At 42.9% G+C, this 15,998-nt stretch overlaps 1 protein-coding gene across 3 annotated transcripts in view; it reads right to left on the bottom strand.

The window, feature by feature from the left end:
• The window catches only part of zbtb46 (zinc finger and BTB domain containing 46), a 59,511-nt gene extending 54,802 nt beyond the window's left edge, over positions 1–4,709 (bottom strand). For 2 of the 3 annotated variants that reach the window (XM_030732958.1, XM_030732957.1), the window contains exon 1: positions 4,421–4,709. The gene's annotated coding sequence lies outside the window, so the exon portion shown is untranslated. The remainder of the gene's footprint in view (positions 1–4,420) is intronic. The other variant, XM_030732956.1, reaches the window with a different exon arrangement.
• Positions 4,710–15,998: the final 11,289 nt, after the last annotated feature.

The following is a 15,998-nucleotide window of genomic DNA, read 5'->3' on the forward strand; positions in this document are numbered from 1 at the left end:
GGGATAAGAAAACAGATATAATCTCTATTTTGTCTCCTTTGTTCATTACCAACAGACAGAATGCTAACAGAAAATATAATGCGCGCTTGCTATCTCACTGGCCTGCATTACCTGATGTGCAAAACTACCATCATCACTTTGCTTGTTGCAATTTTGTTTTGACATCTTCCGAGCAAGTGAAAACGCACAGAATACTAAAGCAACAATTAGAAGTGCAGGGATAAAATAATGAAGAGGGTCTGATTGGTTTTCACGGTCGGCCTGTGCGCATTGATGCAATTGATAACTGATGTCAGATAATGTTGTCAATTCCAGAAAATTACTCATGATGCTGATAAGCATTGTGTGATGATGGCTGGCTGGAAAAAGCCATTCTGCTCCGCATTCCTAAATAAAAGAAAAACACACCCGGGTGAAAGCACGCAAAGTGAAATCCCTCATCTGTTTTCTCAGGAATGTGTGATCCAAAAGGTGTTTTGCAATATCAACAGCTCCTAAGCAAAAATTTTCAAAATTCCCTTGCATTTATTTTTAGCAGCAGTCAAATTTGAATTTTTGCTTCAGAACTTGATTCTTTCTTGTGGATTGTAGAAAAAAAAAAAGCAAAAGCTGCAAATTATCTTTCATTTTAAAATTCAGGGACAAAGTAACGACAAACAGGAACTAAAGAGATTGTTATTTTCACTGATGTCCTTTTTGCACAAGCAGGTGACTGAGTGCATGGAAACACAGCTATGAAATATTAAGATCTACCTGAGTGGTGGGGAGTATTTCTGCATGCATGTGCGGGTGTAAGGTGGGGATGGATTAAACTCACCTGTTCTCTCTGCTGGGGGCAGATAGAGCATGTCAAATGAGTAGAAAGGGAAGCCAGCTGTTACACACAAATACACACATACACATCCCCCCACAGCATCAGTGTAACCCCATGGGGATTAGGAACACCTGTATTCATCTCCGCACAATGAGCTATAGAAGCAGTTAAGCTAAAGGGCCTCAGGAGCTATTACAGAATGGGGGATGGAACTGGTTGAGATACTGGTAGGGGGAGGGGGGGTTGGGGAGGTGGAGGGGTTAATGTGTGCCAAACAGTCTAAAAATGAAATAGATGTGAGAATTACAATATTCACGATATAACAGGTAGAAGACAGAGTTGTCAGAAAACTCCAGAGAGATAAGTTGTGTCATGTAAGATATGTACATGCCAGAGTAAGTGGTTCATTTTGCAGTGCGTTAACCAAACAGGTGTTCCCATTAACAAGTAAGCTCTGAGGGGCAATCGGGATGAGAAGCCTGGCAGGGAGAGACGGAGACAGGGAGATGAATCAAGTACAAGGTTGCTAACAGGGAACAAATGTGTCTTTGTGGAGCATTTTCCTTCTTTCAGGAAAATGTACAGTAAATTAGATAAACTTACTGTATAGAGTATTATTATCATGCTGTCCACACACACACACACACACACACATACAAACACAATGTTATGAGGCTGTAGTACACTACATCCCCAGGGTATGTGTAGCTGAAGTCGACCAACTTGCTACCACACAGTTCAGCCCACAATCTGAGCACCACCTACACAACTACAGGCTTACATTCATACACACGTACACAATGAAGAGGCTATCGTGTGGAGCTTCAAACCCGACTACCACCCAAACCAAGCACCCTCCTTCTCATTTTCTCACCCTCTTTTCACACACTGCCACACCCTCACCGTTTCCCACAGATGTCCAAAATCTGCAGCCGTGTGTGGATATTATTCAGTGCAACAACCTCCACCACCTCCAGCAAACACGACAGGAAACTTTGGTTTCAACTGAGAAAAAGACAGAAAAGTCATTTTGATGCACTTAATCTTCTTTAATCAACTTCAAAAGGTCCATTCATGAGAGAATGCACAAGTGTAAAGTGCTTCAAATCCTGCTTTGCAGTCCCACAAGAACACGCGCAGCTAATATTTTTTCCATCTTTCGGCCGATCTCGCCTACACTCCTCCTCCACTCATCCTTGTAACTGTTGTCTTGGTCTGTATTATATTCTCCCCGTGGAACACACAGATGGAGGTGCAAAGACAGGCACACACACACACGCGCGCACATGCACACGCATGCACACACACACACACACTGACATCCACTGTTCTCAATGATAATACTACACAACCCCAAATTAGTGAAATAGCCTCATTGGGATGTCATGTCAGGACCCACAGACACCATTCTGGCAGATTGTAAGGTGACGTATGGATGGCATACTGAGATTTGTTCAAATGCCACAACAGCTGAGGATTGTAAGCATTAAAAGAAGATAATTAAGCTTTCCCCTCCTCGTGAGGACTTTGCAAAATGTGCACAACATGCATGCAAACACACAAAAACACACAGAGACAAGCCTACAGTAATTGAATTACTGAATAAAAGACTTTGGAGGATTTATCATATCAAGTGCCAACTCTTAACTCAGTAGTAGGAAGGACAAAGTAACCAGACAAATCCAGAGAGAGGCCTAAGACAATTTGGAAAAATGGCTTGATGGTCTCTTAATCCCAGAGATCCAGTTAGCTGATGTCAAACAGAGGAAAAGACCTAGATCTAACTGGCTTTATGCATACCCAGAAGCCAAAGGCCACACTATTAACCTGCTGTGTTTTTATTTGCGTTGCGTTAGTGCAACGTGTAAGCATATGTCTTCTCAGCCTTCTCTCACGGACTTCTTGAAACTTTGCTTCTACCTAATCAGTAGGCTGTAACTGATGTAGGTTACACATAACAAGGTGAAACAATTAAAATAATCTCCTGAGAAATAAATCCCAGTGTCAGTCTAAGTTTGTCTTATGTTATATAAAAGTTTGAAATCCCCTGTGATGATGGGTAATGATTAGAGCAATGTAAAGATCTCTTTGCTGAGCACTCACCTGGCTGTGCTGGGGATGCACAACAGCCAGGCGCCCACTGCCGTCGTCTTACAGAGCGTGAATGAAGTGGGGTTGTTCCCCTCTCACATTGTAAGCATGGTAGAAAATGGAGGAAGACGGAACTGACCGGTTTGAGAGGGCAGACACAGACAGCAGACATACACTGTACCCACACCACTGGAGACAGACCGAGCGAGAGAGACGCTTCAGCTTCAATAAACAGAAAACACTTGACGCCACTCTTTTCAACTCTCAACACGGATCAGATGATGATCAGCTGTACCTCAACAATTACAAAAAAAAAGAAGAAGAAGAAAAAAAAAACACCCGAGAGCACCATCTGCAAATAAAATCCCCCCCTCTGTCTTGTCTGGTACTCTAGGGTTGGGTGTTGACGCAGCAGAAATTTCCAGCTGGAGAAATCCCCCAAACGGAGGTTAATCGAGGGGAGAAGGAGGAGGGTTTAAGCCCTTGTCTTCCAGACTCAGAGCGCTTTCATTTTGAATCCCCTCCAGACGGCTGTGCGGAGCATCAGCCGTATTTTCTGGTACGGCGTGTGCGCTTAAAAATTCCCCCCAATCAGTGTGGCAATATCGTGTCATGCTTTTCAAAACTTTGTAAAAATTTTCAGCAGGATCCGGTGGTTTTGTCAAACTCGAGGAGCTGATATGAAACCCAGCAGAAAATGATGTATGTGTCTGCAAGTGTCACAGACACCTGCCTAACCTAAAAGATGAGCTATTTCTAAAAGTCAGACGATACATTTGACTAAGTGGTACATGGCATTTTATTCAAAATCAGCCGAAAATTACGCAAACTGGCAACATATTTTCTTCCTGCGCGCCAACAATAAAAAAGTATTTCTAATTATCCACTGATACTACTAATATTCAATTGATTTAAAGCAGTTTGGTAGTATGTTCAAACACATGTTCAAAACCCGACAAAGTAGATTTTTCTTTGTCTGTTTAATAATTCACCGCCTAACGTGTGAAAATGGCTTTAATGTGCGTATCCATTCAACAAATTCCAGCTTCGCCAAATATCAACAAGCGGAATAGACAGCTGGCTGTCACGTATGGAACAGGTAGGCGTACTTTCAGACTGTTGCCTGCTCACTCGGTCGGGTATGTTGCTGTCAAAATACACTCTGCGTGGCTAACATGATGCCAACGGACTGGACTAAAAAGAAATTAAAAAACACAACAGACAGACAGGCCTTCGTACAGTAGCTTTTCCGATTACCAACTAATACAGTGCCACGATTTGCGAGAAGAGTTGCATTGTGTCATGTCTCCAACCTGTGCGCCCACCAACTATCAGCTGTAGACGCGATGGCTCCGTGAGGCAGAAAACTAATTGTTGGTAAGATCTAGTCCAAAGCCATGGAAATATTGCGATATCCGCCGCATCTGAATGAAATCTTAAACCTGTTAGCAAAGGGAGCGGGGCTGAATGCTGGTAAAAAAAGGGCTACTAGAAATATAAGGAAGTCAGACATACCTGTTACCCCATGGGGTCTGGGGTGGACGCGGTGTCGGTCCTTCGGAGTCCAATCTGGTGTGACAGCTTAAGAGAAGAAAGGAGGGGATGTCCAAAGCACTAGGTACTCTCCTTCCTCTCCTCTGTATGCTTTCTGTAAGTGTTATTCCCCGTTTTCTCCAACTCCCCGCTCCTCTTCCTCCACCAGCCCCTTTTTCTTTCTCTCTTTCCCTCCCCTGCTTTTCCGTGTCTTGGTATCAGGAGCCTCCCCCTCCTCCTCCTATTCTGTGCATGTCTATCTCTCTCTCTCGCTCTCTCTCCCCTTCTCTCTCAATTCTAACCCTACACACACTCTCTCTCCGTGTCCCCGTATCTCCTCTCTCTCTCTCTCTCTCTCTCTCTCCCTGACCAGAGTCAGGAAATGAGACAACGTGAACGCATTATGTGTATCCTATATCCATTTAATCTGAGACGAATCCTAAACAGACATAATAATATTAATAATAATAATAATAATAATAATAATAATAATAATAATAAATCCGCCTTATGATGTAAGCACTGGGGTTGTGATGAGCCCCTGTGGGTCTTCTAGCTTGTGAGTCTGTTGCCATAGGGCTCAGTAGTGACCGGGGGATTATAGTAACTTACCCCCTCTTGTGGTAACAACAAGAAAACACCAATCAGTCAAGATTAAAAAAAAAAAAAAGGGCTTTTACAGTTTGACACAGTTTGACTGGAAAACACCTATGACAGACATGTGATGCTCACCCTGCAAGACAGTTTTTTTTTGTTGTTTTGTTTTTTTTGGCAAAAGTCAGGGGTAATTCCACTTTCTGCCTGACCTCTCCTTTTCACACATGATGGATTTTTCTTATTGCATGCCTTTAAGTTCTGGGGAAAATTATGAGGTGGCAAACATTTAACACTTGTGACACGACAGATGGGGACAGATGTGAGATGTTCTGTGTGAGTCCAAAACAAACAATGCATTTACTGTAATATACTGTACTTCCCGTTAAAGTGCAGGTCTGTATCGGCAGGTTTAGAGTCAACAGATGGACTCAGCAGATGAAATTCTCAGAGATGGAAGAAGTACTCAGACTCCTTTATTTAAGCAAAAATGTCAATACAACAATCTAAAAATACTCCGTTACTACTAAAAGGAATTCATTCAAAATGCAAAGGCGCAGATGTAGCTATTATCAGCGATATATATACTCAGGAGGTGGGGCTAGTTTGTCTGTTTATTTATTTAAGTACAAACAGTTGTTTAGTCGAGTAGTTCCAAGTCTTGGAGTCAGATGCTTCCAAACTGTGTTGAGACAAATTGGAGGTGCCATCATAAGGACACACAGGGCACTGGAGTCCAAATTGTAGCAGCTGACTTTCTCATTCATAGATGTGTAGTTAATATTCAGTGCAGTAGAAACATTAAAACCTGACACTGAGTATTTCTGTTTTATTCCAACAGCGTTTGCTGCCATAACAACCTCCACTACCCCAACATCCTCCTTACATGGTATTCTGCGCTGTAGAGCTGCATCAAATAGAAGAGCTTTTCTCACTGAATCCAACCATAAACTCACCAGTTACTTTAAGTATATCAAGCTAGTGCTAGGTTGGACCCGCTTTTGCCTTCACAACTTAACAGTAGATTCAACAAGATACTGGAAACATTCCTCAGACATTTTTGTTGTTATTGTCACAATACCGTCACACAGTTGCTGCAGATGATGCAAATCCTGTTCTACCTCCTCCCAAATGTGCTCTATTGGATTGAGATCTGGTGACTGTGGAGGCCATTTGAGTACAGTGAAATCATGGTCCTGTTCAACCAAGAACAGTTTGAAAAGATTTGAGCTTTGTGGCGTGTTATCCTGCTGAAAGCAGCCATCAGAAGATGGGTACATTGTGGTCATTACAGGGTTGGCCATGGTCAGCAACAATCCTCAGGTCAGCTGTGGTGTTTAAATGATGCTCAGTTGGTACTAAGGGGTCCAAAGTGTGCCAAGAAAATGGCAACCACACCATTACACCACCTGCAGCCTGAATCACTGATACAAAGTAGGATCAATCTGTGCTTTTATGTTGTTTATGCCTCACTGCTTACTTACATACATTCTGAAAATACCGTCTGAATATCACAGTAGAAATTCGGCAACCTTTTTCCAACCCTCTATTGTTTAAATTTAGTGAGTCTGTGCAAATTGTAGCCTCAGTTTCTTCTTCTTAGCTGACAGGAGCGGCAACTTGTGTGGTCTTCTGTGGCTGTTGCCCATCTTCAGTGTCCTGTGCAAGCAGAGATGCTCTTCTTCCTACCATGGTTTTAACAAGTGGTTATTTGAGTTATTGCTGCCTTCCTATCAGTTTGAAGCAGTCTGGCCATTCTCCTTCAACCTCTGGCATCAACAAGGCATTTTTTTTTTCTCAGAAAGCTGCCACTCCCTGGATATGTATCTATCTATCTATCTATCTATCTATCTATCTATATATATATATATATATATATATATATATATTCTCTTTAAATCATAGAGATGGTTGTACAGAAAAATCTCAGTAGATCATCCGTTTCTGAAATCAACCCACTGACCCCCAACGTCCATGCCATGTTTAAAGTCCCTTGAATCACTTTTTCCCCACATTCAGTGGGTTGTACTGACCATATATAAATGCCAAAATGCTTCAAATTATTACCATGTGATTAGCTTCATTAATTAGTTTCATTAATCAGCAGTTGAACAGATGTGCCTAATAAAAGTGGTTTGTGAGAATATCAGAATTTTCTATAAATGAATAGGATTATTAATGAAGTTGACAATTATTTTTTTGTAAGTGCTCAAAAGTCAAAAAGGTTAGGAGCCGCTAAATTAATCTTAGTGTGGAAATACAATATTATTTCCAGAAATCTAGCAGATGAAAGAGTAGCATAAATTGGATGTACCCAAATTAAAACCCTTTAAAGGGCAAGAGGCTATTTTTGGTAATTTCCCTACACTGATATATGACCCCCACCCCGTGCCTCAGTGAGGTTAAGAAACATGTATATTGAAGCATGTGGTCATGAAGATTTGGCCTAATGTTGTATAAAGTCATAATGTGTATGTTGTAATGTTTAAAAAGTGATGTTGTAATGAAAGTGTTATAATGTTCAAAAATACGCATTCCTTTTTACCATGTGTGTGTTTTTCTTCTACACTTCTTGGAATGTTTTTTTTTTAACGCTTACAGGCAAGGAACCAAACATAGTAACTTCACTGACCTTTATTTCCTACATGAAATGTAATTAATTCTTGTTATGTCCTCCAATAACACTCTAAAGTTGAAATTTTGGAATTTCAAAGTATTTCAACGAGTTCCCTATAAAGGATTAATTAAGCAAAAAATATAAAAAATAAGCAAAGTAAACTGAAAAAGAACATTAACTCATAAGGGACTTTAATTATTATGAATATTTTAAATATAGAACTTGCCACTTCTTTTATAAATGATGAGGTTCAACTTTTACAGTGTCAACAGACATGAGATTGTGCTCATGAATGTGTTGCAGTCAGTGATCATAGGGAACTTTGTGTGTGGATGTCTAAAGTAATGAGGAACTGTGTACAAGCCTGTTTCTTATGAAATAAGAATGTATGGGCTGAGACCAGGAATTGTTGCAGGTTTGAGGAAGTGGGGAGAAAATATGGGGAAGAGAGCGGGTGATATAGCAAAACATGCACCGTGCGTGCGTGCGTGTGTGTGTGTGTGTGCGCGTGTGTATGGAGAGAGTGATGTGTGGCATGGCACAGCAGGGGGGGTAGAGCTGTGCCTCCACCAGTCTGGTAGTTGGCTACATAGGGCTGGATAACAGAGGATGTCAGGCCATGTGGATTAAGGCTGTAGGTCTGTAATGCCCAGGCACAGATCTCTCTCTCACACACACACGCTCCCTCTCTACGAGTAGGGTCTGCAAACACAATCCCTCGCTGAAACAAGCTGCTTTACTCAAAGCTGTGCTCCCTCATGCCAGCGTGGCCTTCCAATCCGCCTTTCACGACAAGCATGACCCTGGCATCCCCTCCTCAACCCCACTCCTCCTGTCTCTCACCCACTCTCTCTCTCCCCCTCTGTCTGCTCATGGATGGGTTTAGGCGTCATTAGGCCACTTACACATGTATTCACTCCTAGGAGCACTCATCAAGGCAATCCACTCAGGAGAGAGTGGTGTGAGGGAAAAGCAGGATTTTTTTGTATTACAGTGGGTTTAGCCTGTGTGTGTGTGTGTGTGTGTGTGTGTGTGTGTGTGTGTGTGTGTGTGTGTGTGTGTGTGTGTGTGTGTGTGTGTGTGTGTGTGTGTGTGTGTGTGTGTGTGTGTGTGTCTGGTACTTATGTTTACAAAGAGTCCTTGAAGCACAAGGTGATGGATGTGTTGTGGGCTTTTGTTTACCCAAAGGGACAGTGACTCTTCTTCTGTATTCTGCCTTTCCCTCCTAAGTTTGACTATTAAATATTGAAAGTAAGTGTGTTGTTTTCACTTTAAAAGTTTGTCACTGAGGCAGAGAAGAAGGAATTAAAAGCTCGGCACAAAGAAGAGAAACACGCACACATTCTCTCAGTGCAGAAAGTGAGACCAGGTCCCTTTCTGATGACTTGCATTTGAACTATGAAAAAACAAGGATGAGGAATGTAAACGCACTTTAGGAAAACTTTTTGAAGTCAAGCATTAATTTGCTCTCCGAGCTCCCCTGCTGAGGATCGCAGGAGCATAATTGGTCACATTGAATTAAACAGCAAAAAAAATCTACAACTGTCACAAAAATAGCACAAGGCGCTTTCAAAGCCCCATCCACTACCCTTTACTATCAATTTACCAAGGGGAACAGCTGTGTGCTGCTTGTGCCATCCTAGCCCTGCTTGTATAGAAGGCAGAGCCTGCGGCTGAAAGAACACTATCTCTACCAGGTGCAGGCAGGGGATGGGGGAAGGCTTTACAAAGGAATATTTGGCACAAGGTGTGAGACAACAATATGTGTGAAGGTGCAGCTTAGTGATACTCAAATCAGTATTGGGAAACGACAAGCCTTTTATAAAGAGTCCTCCCTCAGAGAGAAAGGCCAAATTAAGAGTATGGGGACAAGTCCACTGATGAGAGGATGGAAGTGAGGAAGGAAAGTATCGAGGGGCAAGAGGAAAGTAAGGAAGGGTAGCAATAATAATGGAGGAGAAGAATCAAAAGAATGGGCAGATTTCTCAAAGAAAGTGTAAATGAATGAATTACAATGTAGAATGACACCAGGAAAAGCAGAATGAATTGAGGTTATTGGATTTAAGGGCTGCATAATCATCTGGAGGATTCAGAGAATGTGTTTGTGCTCGCTGCCCACACATTTTGCGCCAGCGTGAAGGCACAGTGTGTGTGCGTGTGTGTGTGTGTGTGTATGTCTATATGTGTGTTGTGTGTGTGTGTGTGTGTATGGGGGGGGGGGGGGGGGGGGGGGGGGGGGGGGGGGGGGGGGGTGTTGTGCACTAGAGCTGTTCACACCACTGCCTGCTCCTTGTGTCACCCCATAGGAATTTCTGTCCTGCTTAAGGCCTCAGGCCCTGGTGACTATTGTATGTATAAGATGAAAAGATGCCCCTGGACAAGCTGCAGATCACCACATCCAACATAGTGGCTTTCTTTGATAACAATTGCTCCTGGCTGACCTCATGCTGTCCATCGCCATGTGTGGAAAAGACAGATGCATTTTACCCATTTTTGCGCAAAAAGGATCTTCTTCCCATATAAAAACTCAGGCAGACTCATATTCAGGCTTTTCATGCCCATTTCTGTCGGATCAGCCCCTGGCTGCCTCGCTCTAACCCTACTATCCACTTTACTTTAGGGGAAAACACATCTTTCCTGTTTATCATATTCTCGTTCTCTGTGTTATGAATCCTACATTAAACAGCCCTCTCTCCCTCCGCATCTGTCTTTCTTTCTTCGTCTTTCTCCGTCTGCATGTCTACCCTCTTGATCCCTTCCTCCACTATACTACCCCCTCCAAATCTCATTTACTCCAATGGAAGTAAGTAGGAGAAAAAGAGAGAGAGAGAGAGAGACAGAGAGGAGTACAAAACGACCTTCTCTTCCCCGAAGCAAGAACATCTTCTTATGTGGAGGTCACCGTCTCAGTTCAGCCCACGCTCTGAACACTACTCTGCTTGTTTTAATGATGCACAGAGCGGAAGAGAGGGAGGGAAAGTAAGATAGAGAGAGGGAAACTAACATAGTATTAGAGAGTGAGAGACAGTGAGAAAGAGATGAGTGTGGGGAGTGGATGGAGATGGAAGGATTGGGCTATTTTTTTTCTACAGACTCTGCTCACCCCCACCCCCTCTCCCACCTCCCTCCCCCTCGTCTGTGCAAGAAAGTGCACCTCTCTTTCCACATCCATCTTGAAAGGTTCTTCTAAGCTGTCTAACCTCTCGCAATATTATATATTATTGCCGCCTCAAACCCACACTGACCTGGGTTGCTAGCTACAATACTATGACCTCTCATCTCTTCTCCTCCACTACACTTTCCTTTCTCACTGCTTTCTCTCATTTCAGCAGGGAAAGGCAAAAGGCAGAGGTTAACAGCACCCCCCCATTCAGCTGGTCCCATCAGGACACTGCTTCTTAATGACCTCCTCGAGCTCAGCACGTATACTGTGATTTGACTCTGCGACCATGTGGGGTCACGACCCCATTCCACACCACAGCAATGATCTTTGACCCTTACAAAAGAAATAGGATCTTATTTGTTTCTTTCTATCTAATTACATACAGCTGCTATAATCGATCTACTATCTACTCGTATCTATCTATCTATCTATCTATCTATCTATATATCTATCTATCTATCTATCTATCTATCTATCTATCTATCTATCTATCTATCTATCTATCTATCTATCTATCTATCTATCTATCTATCTATCTATCTATCTATCTATTCATTACCTGTTTGTTATTGGACTGATTTGAATCAGATTTGAATGCACTGCCAGTAGTTAATTTATTTTAATTTATACAATGCACCATATGTTGTCCTAACCAAAGTACAATGTTTCCCTCTTAAATGCAGAAAATAAAGTAGGTAATTTCGGTGAAATACATGAAGTAAAGTATATCCAAATAAGTTTCAGTACAAGCTTACTTGTTTAATTTCCCCCACAGCTATCAACCTACCACCACTGGCGTCTTTCTTTCTGCACAAAACTAATTTCAGTATGATAGAGAGATACAGTTATAGATAGATATGAACTGCTATGTGCTGCTGGTTCTGAAATTCTCAACCCAAATCATAATGCACAGCCAAAATTCTCTGTTACATCATCCATCTCCAATCCCCGTCCTCCTCCTCCTCGTTCTTTCCCTCCACCATCCTCTTCTTTCTCTCTTATCTCTGGCTGGCCCCGTCTCTTGGGGTCGTTCATTTTGTCATAATCACCTTGGAGATTGGGGGACTGGTTGCCCATGGCAGAGCTGAGCTGAGTGGAGGAGAGGAGAGGAGGATGGAGGATGAGAGAAAATTTGTTGGTGTGTGTGTGTGTGTGTGTGTGTGTGTGTGTGTGTGGTGTGTGTGTGTGTGTGTGTGTGTGGGGGGGGGGTAAGATGAGCAGTAGAGGACGATCTTGCAGGGGGTGGGGGGTGACGGCTTGTCTGGCTCAGCCCCGGCTAATGTGAGGGGACAGCCTTGGCTATGCCTTAACCACACTCGCGCCATTGATGCCAGGGAGAGCGGGGAGGAGAGAATAGACGGATGAAACGCTTTCTTTTTCAGCGCTGCCTTCTCCCGCCCGCACTGCCTGCATTCGGAGGCGCGTGGGGCCCCAATGTCACACCCTGTAGGTGTTTAAGCTGCTTACTTACACAACAAGAGAAAGAGATGAGGGCAATAGAAGACATGGAGACAGAAGGGAGGAAGAAGCTGCAGAAAGGATGAGAGAGGGAGAATGGGAAGAGTTAGAAGAGGATGGGGGCGGAGAGGTCACGGTTGTAGGAGGGTTGTAATGTGTAAGTATCCCAGTTAGACTGTCTTCACACCAAGGAAGTGTTTATTTTATGTGGGGGATATTCATCAAGCATTTTGCCAGTGCAACTTGCACGTATCTAGGTGTGCCGATTAGACACTGCATTGTAAACGGGAAGAGGCAAAGTCATCAGGATGACAATATGATAAGTGTTTTTCTCCAGCCCCACCCTGCTGACTCTTTTTTTATACTCTTCGATAAGGAGAGGCTGAATGGGAAGGCGTGGGATGCACCAGTCAGGAGATGGTTTCATCACGAGCGGGAGCCAGGGGGGTCGCAGTGTGCCGTGTGAGTTTAAAAAAATCCTATTTTGCTGTGAGGCTTATGTGTGTTCAAACCTGTGTTTATCTCACTGTGATGTGAGGGGGTGATGATGACATGTGTTGGGGCTTGGCAGGGGGGGTTGTAGTATGAGGTCAAAGAGTGATAGACACAAGAAAGGCTTTTGTTGGCATCATTTCAGGGGTGCTGCATAAAGGTCAAAAGGTGACAGTTTGGACAAAGATGACTCACACCAACAAATATGTTGGACATTTGTACTCATACTCTTTTTCTCTCAGTGTGTTAACTTGTATTTCTGTCCTCTCAGCAGCCTTCTTGTTGATGCATGCTGGTAAGGTTCTCAGACACTCCCTCCTCAGGTCACTGGCTCTGTTTGTCCTAGCCCACCTTTCCTTCAACCCTTTTCCCTCCCACCCCCTCCAACTCCTCTCTTCCTCTCCTCGCCTGACCAGTTCCTCTAATTTGGTTTCTAATTTTTTTTCTGTACCTCATCTCCTCTCCCTTCATCTATGTGGGGGTAAAGTACAGCCCCTCCCCTTGGCAGTGTTTGTATTTGCTCTGTTAATATAATGTGTATGTGCACTGTGCCCATGCAGGTTTGTGAGTAAATCCCCTAAAGTACCTGAGGTTTTTAGCTGCGCAGTCCTTCTTCAAAATGATGATTTAACACCGGTGGCCTTTGGGAAAACACGCCCCACATAAGAGTCCTGGTTAACATGCTGGGAGAAACATGTTGGTTTATGTCATGCCTAAAAAAAAACAACAGCCAAAGAACATCTACGAGTGCGCATAAACACAAATAATAATAATAATAATAATTAAAAAAAAGACAAGCAAAACAGACAAATAAAATATGAGCCCCACAGTGTGTGTATGATGTGTTTTTCTGTGTGTTTGTGTGTGGGTTGTCCAGGTGTTATTCATGTTGTGGATCTGTTTAAGTAGTCACATAATTGGGGCATGCCTTGCTCATGGGGACAAAACCAGAGTCCCCATAGTGTAAATCATTAAACTGTAGGGTGAAGACACATTTTAAGTCTAGAGTAAGGTCAGTTTAGGGTCAGTTTAACCAGGTAATTGCTGTGGTTAAGGTTAGTGGAAGTCCATGTAAAGTCTTCTGAAGTCATCAATACATATCTGTAATATCTGTGTTTGTGTGTGCTGGACAGAGAGAAATTGTGCATAGCATGGTAGTAGAGCTTACAGTAAATGGAGACATTTAGGAAAGCTGTATACAGACACAAACACACAGATCAAAGAGGTTTGAGCATTACAGTACACTGGGGAACAAAAGGAATAGAGAGAGGGAGAGAAGAGGATGTGAGTGAAGGTGAATAGAAACCCCAATCAATATGGCATCCAAGAACAGCTTGAGCTAGTGAAGGAGTGGAGAAAGAGTGAGAGTGAGGAGAGAAAAAAGTGGGTCAAATAATGAGAGGAGAGGGTGAGTGTTTGGAGGACAGAAAGAGGAACGGCGCTGTGATAGAACAACACTGGGGTCAGCGCAGAGAGGAAAAACTGCTCATGACCCATACTGACCTCTCAGCCTAAAGGACCTACAGAGCTCTGGGCATTGAAGGGGATGAGGTGAGGTCTTGTGGGGGTGGGGGGTGGGGGGTGGAAAAGGAGGAAGTGATACTGATGTGGCCAAAACATCGGGGGAGGGAGATGATGGGAGGAGGAATGAGAGTGATTGTCAAAGGGGATGGGGGTCAGCAGGCCATCCAGAAACAGTAAGGATTCCTCTTTCTGTTCTCACGAGTAGTGTACTTCACCTCAATACTCACACATGCTTTGTGCACCTGTTTGTCTCTTTTCACAGACCGTTCTGGTAGCACACTCTCATTTGCACATGTCACACATCTACCTGGATAACAGGTAGATTTATTTTCCACTCACTAACATATTGCAAAATAAACAACTCCACGATCTGAAAAGCTCCAAATTTGTAGTGGCAGCCAGTTTGTGCCAGGATAACTAATATTTTGTTTGTATGTCAGGATAATTAGCTAATCCACATGATCCTGTCTCGAAGATGTTTCCTCTTCCAAAATCAAGTTTAGTCCTTTGAAAGAGGAAACACGCGGCAAAGGGGGCTCAACAATGAATAACACTGCTACTACTGCGCAGGCAGTGAGAAATATGCTAGGCTGAAAAGGATTGCAACGCTGGTTAGTCTCCCAGTGCCCCTACTCTAGGTTTTCTCATGAGAGGTATTTTCACATGTTTTCACACAAATCAAAGGTGGTGGATTTCTGGTTCAATTTCCGTATCGTACAAGGATCAGCTGTACTTTTCTTTATAACGAGCCAAAATGACTGAAAGGGCCTCTTGTGCTTTTGCAGACAGAAAAGTTGCCCAGATGTGGTATTTGTGGTAAAGGAATGATGGATCTAAAGCAAAGTTTTTTTGTTTTTTTTTTTTGCTGCACATCCAATGAATTAAAATTCTTGAAACCATAACACAATCGGGGTGGCCCGGCAGCTTATGTGTGCAACCAGTAACTGAATGTTGTGATATGTGACTCTGTGCATCCCAGTGACTTGAGTTGACCTCATTTAGTGCTGTAGTCCTGTAACATTGTTCAGTCACAATGAACAGGTTTGCAAACAGGATCAAAATCCTTGCATCAGAACCATAATTAGAATTTATATATATTTTTGTTCCATAGTGCTTTTTCCTTGTCAAAACTTGGCATCTACATTACCTTCCATGCAACTCAGCTGTTGGCAGTTTGCTCAGAGATTTGGGTGTGATTTTTGGTTGGGCCTCCAGCCACTAACCTCAAGCAGAGATGAGGAGCAAGCTCTCCTTTTTCCACAACTGGCCACAACTGATGCTGAGTCAAGGAGCATCACTTTAGGCAGTTCATACTATTTATTTATTTTTTTTTGCACACTGTACATATACATGCAGTGTGCAGAAATTCCTTCCAAGATTTGTAAACACACCTCGGTGTGCAAATGGAGACATGCCACCCCAAAAGACTTCATTCTACAACCATTCGGTTTACACTTAGGACCAGTGTCGTGTGTTATTCTGCGGTAACTATAAAATAAATATAGGATGAAATTAGGACAAATCTGACAGTCAGAATTGACAGTAGTTGCACAACAGCAGCCATGTTTATTCAGCTGTGAAAGGCAGAATCAAAGTTTCTCAGTTGTGGCAGAGAACGGTAGAATTTTTTAAAAATTGCATCTTGATCTGAATGCCCACGTAGCAGCAGACCATTGTGGAATATACAAGCCTGATTGTTTTCAGACTGCTTT

This window comes from Archocentrus centrarchus, chromosome 7, assembly GCF_007364275.1.
Source record: "Archocentrus centrarchus isolate MPI-CPG fArcCen1 chromosome 7, fArcCen1, whole genome shotgun sequence".
Taxonomy (NCBI): Eukaryota; Metazoa; Chordata; class Actinopteri; order Cichliformes; family Cichlidae; genus Archocentrus; species Archocentrus centrarchus.